We start from the raw sequence: 11,030 nt of genomic DNA on the forward strand, positions 1-11,030 counted from the left end.
TCTTTCCACTCAAATAAGAAGGTCAAAGGAGGTCAGGATCACCAAGGAGACCATGTTGATAAGTACTAAGCCACTTGCTGCAGGATTCTCCAGTCTTAGCAGCAAAACTCTGTGATCCTAGGTGCCTTCCATTACACAGAGAAGTTATTTCATTTGACCCAGCAGACAGATCCCAATTCTGATGACAGTCAGACCAGAACATAAGTTGCTGGAGGGCAGACAATGCCTTTATTTCAGATGTTCCCCTGTGCTGTGCAGTACCTGCTTGATATGCAGAAGGCCCCAGCCCACGTGTTAAGGGCAAAGAACAGTGAAGCAGGTCTGTGTCAGGCATCAGAAAACTAAGCTTCCTTTCTCAACAAGCCTCTCTGTAGAATTAGCCAAGTTATGGAGTGATCTTGGGCTCTTCTCCCCTCCCCCTGACATTTCAACAGAAGGTGCCAAAGACTTAAACCCAAAAAGGGGAAATAATCTGCCCAGATCCAAAACAAAAATGGATGTTTCTGGAATATTCATGCTTTAAAAGTCACTATCTTTAGACTTTAACTGTTTGCATTACCCAAGGTTTCTGTGAAAATAATCAAAATTTGCATGGATTTGCCTGCACAGAATCCCGCATTCTTACCAGATCTTCCTACTGAGCTCACATAAAAGGGTTCTGCATGAAGGTGCCTGCTTTCAGGGGTGGGAAATGGCTTGTGTAAAGCCCCAGGAAGGGCCCACTCCACGGGAATTCCCTGGATGACATGGAGGAGAAGACACAGCCCTTGTGGCAAAACTGGAGCTACTTTCTCCCTGTGCATTATTTGGTACTTAGCAAAGAGTGGCTGCCCCAGAATACCACTCCACAGACACATTTGTTAAGGGTGTTGATGGCCCGGTTTTAGATGAGCATGTAACTCATTAAAGTGAACGTAACTAATGAATGGTGACCACTGAGAAAGGGCAAGGTGCATTCTGGGAGTTGCACCCTGACTGGCCCCACCTCCTTTCCACGGGCTGCAGAGTCAGGAGAAGAAAAGCAGATTCTAGACATTTGTTCTGGGAAGAGGAGGCTGACGCAGGGGACGGATTCTCTTTGGAGTTCCTTTTCTCTTTGTTCAGAGGTCGAGGCTGGACATAGTGTGGGATGTGTGTGTGGGGGCGTAAGTGCACATCGGGGGAGGGAAAGCATCGGCAATGGGATGCTTGCCGTGCTCTTCTGCACCACCTTCTCCCGTCAGCACAATTTCTCCCTCAGGGGCCATTTCTAGGCCCCTTACCCACTTCTCCCCAACACTGTAAAACCCGACAGTTTATTCGAGGCTAAGTCCTTGTTCTTTACTCAACCACCCACACAGCTCAACCAAAGCTTTGGCTGCTCAACCAAAGATGGGTACTCAAGGCATTGAAAGAGGAAGAAGAAATCTGAAGGTTCCAGGAATTTAAAAAAAGACACTTAAAAATAAGAAAAGATGTCAAAAGAGAAGTTCTCCCATGCCCCCTGGAAGGAGACCTCTCCAACCAGCTGGTGGGCTCTAGAGTAGGACAGCAGAGTCTGAGAGCCAGGCCCCTGCCTAACCCTGTCAGAGCCCACTCTCAAGACAGGTCTCACCACCTGAATGTACAAAAACCGGTTCAAAGTGATTGGTGATTGAAAGAGTAATGAAAGGTGTTAGGAACCTGTGGAGAAGAACAGATGCCCCTTGTATGGCACTTCTATTTGGGTGGCAAAATCCCTACAGCTTTTCTTTCCAAATGAGGTTTTCATTGTTTCTTGTTATCTTTGAAAAATAGCCTACAGCACCCCTGTCCCCCTTCCCACTTCCCAAAAAAACAAAACCAAACTCATTGCTGTGGAGTCAGATCCGACTCATAGCCACCCCTGCTTGGGTTTCTGAGGTGGCAGGCTCAAAAGTGAAAGCCATCAAGTGTGGCAGGTTGGGGAAGAGGCTTAGGCAGGCTCCCTCTAGGGTTGGTTTTGGGAACTGCTATGTAGTGGACAGCTGTTTTGCTGGTAAGTCAGGACATGGTTCCTGCCCTTTCCTTTCTCCTCCAAAAAACCCTTTTATCTGCCTGGCCCAGCATCGAAGAGAATGAAAAGAAGAAACACTCCTGGGGATGCCTGGAACTCTCTGCAGAATACCAGACAGATGTCCACAGTGTGCAGCTAGGATGGCTGACATTTTGATCCCAGTGGAATGAAGGCTAGATTTGAACTCAGTGCCAGGGCTGATTTGTAGACAGGGCTAAAATCAATTCAAGGATGCTTCAATAATCCCCTTTGGTTGGAAGAGGCAGCCAGAGCATGACAACAGAGGAGCTGTGTCGGTCATCCTGTTTTCCTCCTATCTGTGCTGGAGCTATCCAACCCACACACGTCCCTTAGGCCAAAGCTTGCCCTTGCTCGCATAACCCCACTCCACTTGTGGGAGACCAGAAGGATTGGAGAGAAAAGGGTTGCTAAAAAGTGCCTCCTCTGCTCTTCCCCAGCCTCGCTTTCCCTGTCCCCACTCTGGAGCCAAGCAAGAGTGCGGGTCAGGAGAGACACATCCTCCCGAAGAAGAGGGAAAGGCAGGCCCAGGCAGCCGGGCATGCACAGAGCACCATCCTCGGGATGGGTGTTTCTGGGAGACCTGCTCCCCACCTGCCATGGCAGAAGGAGGAAGGCTGGTCTAAGATGGGCTCCTCGAGCAGTATCCCTGAAGTGAGGCTTCTCTGCTATCTCACAGAGGCACTCAGCCCAGTTTGGCCCCTACACATAGGTCTGCATGAGCTGCTGGAAGTGCTGGCCATAGTCCTCATGCTGGGAGGTGTAAGAGTACTGAGTGGCTGTGGCATACTTGCTAGTAGGGTCATCTGTGTCATATGAGGTCCACTCCAGGCCAAAGAGCAGGGCCTAGGGATGGCCCAATCAGTAGGGGGGGTAGCCCTAGTTGGTAGTGAGTAGTCAGGCTGGGGCATGGCTGTAGCTGTTGGGCTGGGTGTAGCTGCTGGAGATGGAGAGAAGAGAAGAAGAGTGGCCATGGAAGCAGGTAGTAGGGCCAGGGTCCAGTAGTTTGCATAGAGTAAGGTCCTAGGAGATGGATGGTCTTCATGGACACCAATGTTGTGGTAGCCATTGGTGGGATCCTGGGGCAGTGAGAGAAGATGGAGAAGGGAATCACCTGGGGGTATGGTTACACTTCTTCAGGGCCCTCTGGGCCTCTTCCTGACTCTACACTGTGTTCCCCAGGTAGAACCACTCCCTATGTTTATTTGCTAAACCTCCTAAAGCTTCTCCCCACACCTGCCTTCACCTCCACCCTGCAGGCCCTGAGACCCCAGTTTCCCACCCAGCCCTCCTGCCCTGGCCCCTTGCCCTTCTCCCACCTTCATCTCATACTCCTCCCGGGTGTCAATGGTGTCACAGCACAGGTCCTACTTTGGATGCACATCATCCTTAAAGGACTGCAGAGCAGCAGGAGTGAGGTCAGAGAAGAGGCCCTTCTTCTGTTCCCCCCTTATCAGCCCCACCTCCAGAGGCCACCTACTAACAGTGATGGGTTGGAGTCATGGGCAGACTTGATGTCTGTACCTTGTTTAGGAGACACCTGGGTTCCAGGACCAATTGTGTTGCTAACACACAGTGTGGCCTTGGGTATGTCACACACTGTCCCTCTCTGGGGCTGTTTTCTTAAGTGTGCAATGAGGCAGTGGGACCAGAATACTAATGATTTCCCTTCTGAAAGTCAGTGGGGGAAGAATGGGGTAAAGAAAGCCCCTTGAGAAACCCAGGTGGCCATCCTGTGCTGGAGGGCAATTAACCTGATGTGTGTGTGCGTCTACATATGTGTGTATCCATGAGTGTGCCAGGACCAGGGGAGGCAGATGGAGGGAAGAGACAATGACAGTGGTTATTAGAGAGCTGGGGTGGAGCTGGTCCCAAAAGTGTTAAGAGGGGAGTAGTAGGCCCCTGACCAAGTAGATGGCCTTCATGGCCTGGGTGGCGGTGGAAAGTTTTATCCTCCTGGTCAGAGTGCATTGTGAGTAGCTCGTGTTCACTGTCTCCACCTTGATGTCCAGTTTCCTGAGGTTCTGATCTGGAATGAGGAGAGGCAGCCTGCATCACAGACCTTCTGCCAGCCTTGCAGGCTGTTTCTGGACCCACCAGGTTTGGGAAGCTCAAATGCCAACCTCCTCCACTCCATCCAGGGCACTTGTTGCCTGAGAAGGGACAGGGAAAGGGCTGTGACCTGTGCAGGGTCCATACTCACTGCCTTTGTGGTGCCAGTAGAGGAAGAACACCAAAGTGATGATGAAGAAGAAGAGGAGCCGGATGCTTGTGCAGATGGTGCCCCTAACAATGATGCCAACGGGCAACACCTCTTCAGAGGAGGAAGGAAGGAAACAGAGTTAACGGGGATGTCCTACTGAGGTTTGAGCTCAGTGTTGGTTGAAGGTTAAGCCATGAGCTGCACTGGCAACATCATATTGTGTTGAATGTTAAATTTTGACTGAGCTTATTATAGACAGTGTTGGGTGTAAGTCATGGTTTGAGAGGAAGGTCTGGATAGAAGTTGGAATTAGGCCTGAGCTTCAGCTTGGTCAGTTGAAGTCATGATTAGCTACGGCCTAGCCCACGTCTCATCCCTATAGCTGGGCATCTATTTGTTCCTGACCTTAGTTGTTCATCTGTCCTCTTCCTGGCTATCTGTCTAGAAAGCTTGGTCCCTCCTTCCTGGGCTGGGCTCTTCTATGAGGTCAGTCATGTGTAAATTTTCCAGTCTGCACTCCCATGTCTTTCACCATCTTCCTGTATGCGCCTGCACTCACTCTATCCACACCTATCCACCCAGGGTTCTAAATAGCATGACTGAGCTAGCCTGCTTGCCAGAGCTGAGAAGGAACCCAGGAATCATGCCTCCAGCTTTCCCTTTCTCCCTGGCAATCTTAGTTCCCTCCAGATCCTGCTTAAAGCTCTGACCTTCCAGAAAGCTTCAGTGCTAAATCCCACCTTATTCTACCCAGTATGTTCTCCCCCATCCCCTTGCTGGCTCTCTCAATTATGAGTGAACTAAGGATTCCCATCGGTCATTTTCCATGGGGTGTCCCATCTTCCATGTCAGATGGCTGATTCTTCACACACACACACACACACACACACACACACACAGAGCTATCTTTTCCTTATCAGACTTGGCAGCTTTGAAAAGTCAAAGGCAATGCCTCTTTCCTCATGCTAGAAATGCCATACAGGCTCATTGTGTCTTTCCTATAAGGCTGTGGATGCCATAGGAGGCAGGGGATCAAAACTTACTGAGCACCTATGAGCCAGGCATTTCATAGACATTCTCCCGTTTCATCCTCCAACAACCCAATGAGACACGTACTCACTCCTTTTTACAAATAATTTGATTTTTCTCCATCTGAATTTATTTGCTACTGTCTGTTAGTTCCTCCACTAAACTGAAAGTTCCCTGAGGGCAGGGATTGTGTCTTGTTCACACCTGTCCCTGCAGGGCCTAGTGCTTGGTACACAGCAGATGCCCAATAAGCATAGAAAAAGTGAGCAAATTTCCACAACTGAGCACTGAGGCCAGGTTCCATTCGTTTTCTCTGAGCCCAGCCTACAGGCAGCCCCACATTTAACCCACTTGGCTCCCTGGAGACCCATCTGCAGACTGTTATAATAGGTAGGAACCAGAGAGAAGTATCCTCCAAGGCTTAACTCCTACCCCCAAGAGAGAGGAGAGTAGGTAGGTACCACCAGTGTAGGCTGCTCTGCCTTCAGGCTGGGGCCCAGCACTGCCAGTCACCTCGTTCTTCCAGCTGGATGATAGCCATGCTCGGCCTAAAGCTGTTCCAGGCCATGCAGTTGTAGTGGGTCTGGAAGTCGGCCTCCATGACATTGTTGATGGTGAGTGTGGAGAGCACCCCACTATCTGAGTTGTTCCTCTCTATAGTATAGTGTCCCAGGGTCCCTGTCACCACCTCCAGGAAGTTCTTCTTCCATGCCCAGGCCTGTGGTGGGGGAGGACAGAAAGGGAGTAAGGAAAGAGAAGGTGGCAGAAACATACACCCAGGTGTCACCTAGTCCATCCCCAAGGCATCCTCAGCCCCATGTGCTAGGGATGCCCTTAAGCCCATTCCAACACTCACTCACCCTGTAACAAACCTGAAGTCACACCTAGTGCCTCAGACCCTTGGCATGGAATCTCTACTCTAGGAGAAGCGGCAGTTCACAAACATGGCTGAGTATCAAATTTATCTAGGGAGAGTCTTTGCAAGGCAGATTCTTGAAGCTTAACTACTATATATGAATCTCTAGGGGAAAGATCTATGAGTCTGTTTGTATAAAGATGCCCATGTGATGTGGATGCAGATGATCTAAAGGACCAACCTTTAGGAACCCCTGATATCACTGAAAAAGTCCTAGACTGGGAGTTGAGAACACTGGCTCTACCTCCAAGTCCCTGTGTGACCTCCTGTCCCCTCTCTGGACCTCAGTTTTTTTCACCTGTAAAATGAGAACGTGATCTGGTGTCACAGTGGTTAAAGAATCTGGCTGCTAACTAAAAGGTCAGCAGTTTTAACCTAGCAGGAAGGAAGATTGGGCAATCTTATTCCATAGAGATACCACCTCAGAAGCCCAAAGAGGGGTCGCTATGAGTCAAATTGACTTGATAGCAGTGTTTTTGAGGTGCTTTGTGGGAGAAAGATGTGGCAGTTTGCTTCCATAAAGATTTATAGCCTTGGAACCTTATGGGGCAGTTCTACTCTGTCCTATAGGTTGCTATGACTCAGGATCCATAGTTATTTTTCTTTTTATTTGGGGGTATGGAGTGGATAAGAAGACCAGGCTAGAGCTAGATAATGTTCAATGTTTCTTCCAGCTTGGATAGTGTGAGAGTTTAACTAATCATAACTCAGTCTTAAGTCTAATTTTACCTTCAACCAATCCACAACAGAGCCTAGCTGGCTCTGGAATCCCATCTGTAGACTCCTATAATGGGTAGGAATCAGAGTGAAATATTCCCCAGATCCTGGCCCCCAAGCCCTGGATTCCATTCTTGGGCATCCCCCTTTCATGTCCCCACCCTCAGAGTGAAGGACAAGGGAGGGGGAGCAGCGAAACCTGGCTCCTGTCCAGGGATCAATCCTCCTAGATCTGCTAGAAAAACCCCCTGGGACTTGAGCCTTCATCGCTGGGATAGCCATGGTAATGAAGTGTCCCTGGGCAGCCCTGGAGTTAGCCAAATGGTCATTAAATGTGATGAGGGGTTTGACGGTTAATGGTCATGGAAGGAATTAATGGCTCATGGTGTGGGGGAGAGGAGAAAGTAGGGAGAGTGGGCCGGTGGATGGAGTAAAGCAGGAGGAGTGGGGGAAGAGTGAAGCTAGGGGACAGAAGAACAGATGGGCAGGGCAGGAAGTGGGGCAGGGGAAGGAAGGAGGACGGGGCAAGGGAAAGGCCAAGAGGCTAACAAAAGAGCAGATGAGGGGAGAGAGAGCAAGAGCGCTAGCCAAGGGGCAGGAGAGATGGGTATGAAGAGTTGAACACCAGGTTCATTTCACACCTCTTGTTACAATTACTTCTCACAGCTACCCAATTTTTAAAAGACATTTTCCATGGCATCAATTCCAACTCATGACAGTTTCATGTGTGTCAGAGTAGAACTATGCTCCATAGGGTTTTCATTGGCAGACTTTTCAGAAATAGATCACCAGACCTTTCTTCCACGGCATGTCTGGGTAGACTGGAACCCCCAACCTTTCAGTTATCAGTCAAGCATGTTAACTGTATGTCCCTGTTTCATGGATGATGAAACTGAGTTCAAAAACTAAGTAATTTGCTCAGCTTCACAGAGCTAGTAAGGGAGGAAGTGAGATTTGAGCAGTGAGAGGGATACCAGATGTTATCGAGTTATTTCCAACTCATGGTGAGCCCATGTGTGCAGAGTAGACCCTGTGTGTGCTCCCTAGGGTTTTCAAGGCTGTGACCTTTTGGAAGCAGATTGCCAGACCTTTCTTTTGAGACACCTCTTACAGTGTTTGAACCACCAACCTTTTGCTTATTAGCCAAGCACTTAACTGCACCACCCAGAGACTCCAGGGAAAAGGATAGAGGGACAGAAAGATGGAGGATTAGAAGCATAGAACAGGGAAGGGTGGTTGAAGGAGTAAAGCCAGAGGAAGCAAGAGGGGGCTGAGCAGGGCAGCAGGGCAGGGTGGCTGTCCTCAGTCCTTAAAATGTGATCTGGGAGTGGCGTGCTCCTGATGAAACTCTCCACCTTGCCTCTGTCCCCTCTAACTGCATACTGCACTGTATCACTGGAGATAATGGGGGGCCCTGTAAGCAAGAAGTTGGAGTCAGGGCCAGTTAGAAACTGCAGGGCTTGTCCACCCATTCCCTCCACCCCCAGGCCACTCACCATTCACATACAGCGGCACCTCCCGCTCAGCTACTCCGATCTGAGGCGTGATGGTCTGGCAGGTGTATGTGCCAGCATCTGCCTGGGTCACAGACTTGAACAGCAGCTGGTTGCTGTTCCTCAGGACCTGGGCAGAGAGAGCAGCCTTGAGTGGGGAGCCAGGAAGCCTGGGCCCCTAGGTCCATGTAGGCCCCACATAAGAGGCATTGGAAAGAAAGCAGGAAAGGCCACAAGTGAATTTCCAGAAGGTAGGGGCTTCCAAATCCATCTGGCCCAGCACCTGACTCTAAAAAATACCTTCTCTGCAAGAGTGGGCAGAGACTGGGAGAAGGCCAGAGAATGTAGGTGAAGATTGAAATAATTGTAAAAAGTTTTATGTGGGTCTTTGTAGAATCCAGCTTTTTCTAGTGAATCATTCCGAATTCCTCTGTCTTCCTACACAGCATTAATTTAACAGACCTGGAGCCACTGCACCATCACCCACTGAGGTCCTGTTTCCTTCTCCCACCCTCCCTCCCACACATGGGTCATGTTGTCCCTCTTACTGCATCTGAACTGACAAGCTGTCCTGACTGGAAGGAGGGGTGGAGGTTGATTTTAAGCACTGTTCTTCTCCAAATCTCAAGACCCCAGAGATTGCTTAGGTTCAACTAGGAAAAGAATATTGAGCACCACCTTCTCCCCCGCCGCCGCCCCTCCCCCCCAGTGTCCCCCTGACCTCACCTAAGGCCATGTTCCATCCCCTCAGCATTCAGGATAGGCAGCAAGTCTTACCATGTTTGAGTCCTTTTTGGTCCAGGTGATGGGGGGCGGGTTCCTGACCCAGACATAGGTGAGGGTCACATCAGAGCCTATGTCTGTGGTTGTAGGTTTGGGGTCAACTACAACCTGGGGGGCAACTGATGTAAAAGGATGCAGCTCATTAGGGTCTCATTCTCATCAGATGTCAGCTCCAATCTGTCTCCTCTTCCTTTGTCTGTATGCCCTGTCCCCATTTCTGGTCCTTGTCTCCTCCGGATTCATGGAGCCTTCCCCCATGCCACCCCAGGCCCTTTAAAGGCCCCTGCTCTCTGTCCCCATCCCTGCCCTTCTGGTGACTCACAGTGGACATTGACTAAAGTGCTGACATTGGTGCTCCCCACTTTGTTGTAGACCTCACAGGACACAGGCTCTGTGAAGAAGGAATAATCGACATTTGTCTCATAGTAGCTCTCATGGGCATCTTCAATCAAGAAAGCCTCCTTGGCCCACCTGGGGGAGATAACACAAAGATGAGATCAGGGCTTGAAACCTATTCAACTCCATCCAGTGTCACTGGCCTCCCCCATGACCTTCTACCACTCTTGGCCTCCAAGGTCTCTCCAGTATCACTCCCCAGAGGACCCCAAGCCCTTAAGCCTTTCACCTATAGCCCAGGATCTCAGAGTTGGCTGTGGCCTGGCATGTGAAGATGAGATGCTCACCCTCCTGTATTATCTGTGTCTCAGTGGACAAGGTTACTGTAGGAGGGTCTGCAAGATATGGGGCAGGAAATCAAGGTCTTTTCTGCCTTGAGTTTCTTTGTCCCTCTTTAGCACATACACTCAAACTCATCACTCCGGTGTGAATTGGGAATCTGAGTTTCCAGTACCAGCTCCAATAAATAAATTGCCTTCTTTGTTCCCCCTGGGGCTCCTAACTAACTGCTGTCAAGTCAGATCCCCTCCTTGGGTTTCCAAGGCAGTATCACTATGGAAGTAGATTGCCCAACCTTCCCTCTGAGGAGTGGCTGGTGGGATTGAATTGCCAGCCTTCTGGTTAGCAGTCAAGTGCCTTAGGCACTATGCTACCAGAGCGCCATGAGTCTCCTAGGAGCCAATTAAGTTGGCCAAGAAAAGCACTGTACTCAGTGGATATAATTACCCACTGAAGCCACTAGGCGTCAGTGTGGGGTCATTTGACTGAATTATGGGGTTGGGGGAAATCCAGTTGTTGTCCACATCTCCACCATCCCATTGTTGTTGTTTTTTTTTTTTGTTGTTGTTGTTATGTGCCATTGAGTCGGACCCCACTCATAGCGACCCCTCCTTGGGTTTCCGAGGCAGTATCACTATGGGGTAGATTGCCCAACCTTCCTTCTGAGGAGTGGCTGCTGGGTTTGAATCACCAGCCCTCTGATTAGCAGTCAAGTGCCTTAGGCACTATGTTACCAGAGTTTCGTATATCTCATAGCACCTAGTAAAGAATGCAGAACACATATGATGGCCAATGGCTTGCAAAAGGGGCCCCAAATAGAAGATCTGGCATCTAATCTGAGCACCCTGGACTGGCTCTGTTCTGGCCAAGCAAAGATGATGTATTACTGACCAACTATGGAGGCCTTAGTTTGGTTAATAAATGTTTTTTCCTCAGCATTCTGCCATATTATTAGTCACCCAGCTCTTGAACAGTACCATGAACCTGAGAATTCACTTCCCTTCTCTGGGCTTCAGTTTTTCATTTGTACAATGAGAAGGTGGACCAGAGGCCACCTAAAGCCCCTTCTCACATCTGTGTCCCTGAGTCTGTGGTTGAGCCCATGTGTGAAAGGAACAGCAGACAGGGTTGAGGCCCACAAAGAGCTGGGGAGAAGGCAGGTCTCACCGTGCTGGCCACAGC

At 49.7% G+C, this 11,030-nt stretch overlaps 1 pseudogene; it reads right to left on the reverse strand.

The window, feature by feature from the left end:
* Nucleotides 1-2,734: 2,734 nt before the first annotated feature.
* The window catches only part of LOC103202835, a 16,376-nt pseudogene continuing 8,080 nt past the window's right edge, over nt 2,735-11,030 (reverse strand).

The sequence above is a fragment of the Orycteropus afer genome, unplaced genomic scaffold, assembly GCF_000298275.1.
Source record: "Orycteropus afer afer isolate SDZICR_OR568_19922 unplaced genomic scaffold, OryAfe1.0 scaffold00193, whole genome shotgun sequence".
Taxonomy (NCBI): Eukaryota; Metazoa; Chordata; class Mammalia; order Tubulidentata; family Orycteropodidae; genus Orycteropus; species Orycteropus afer.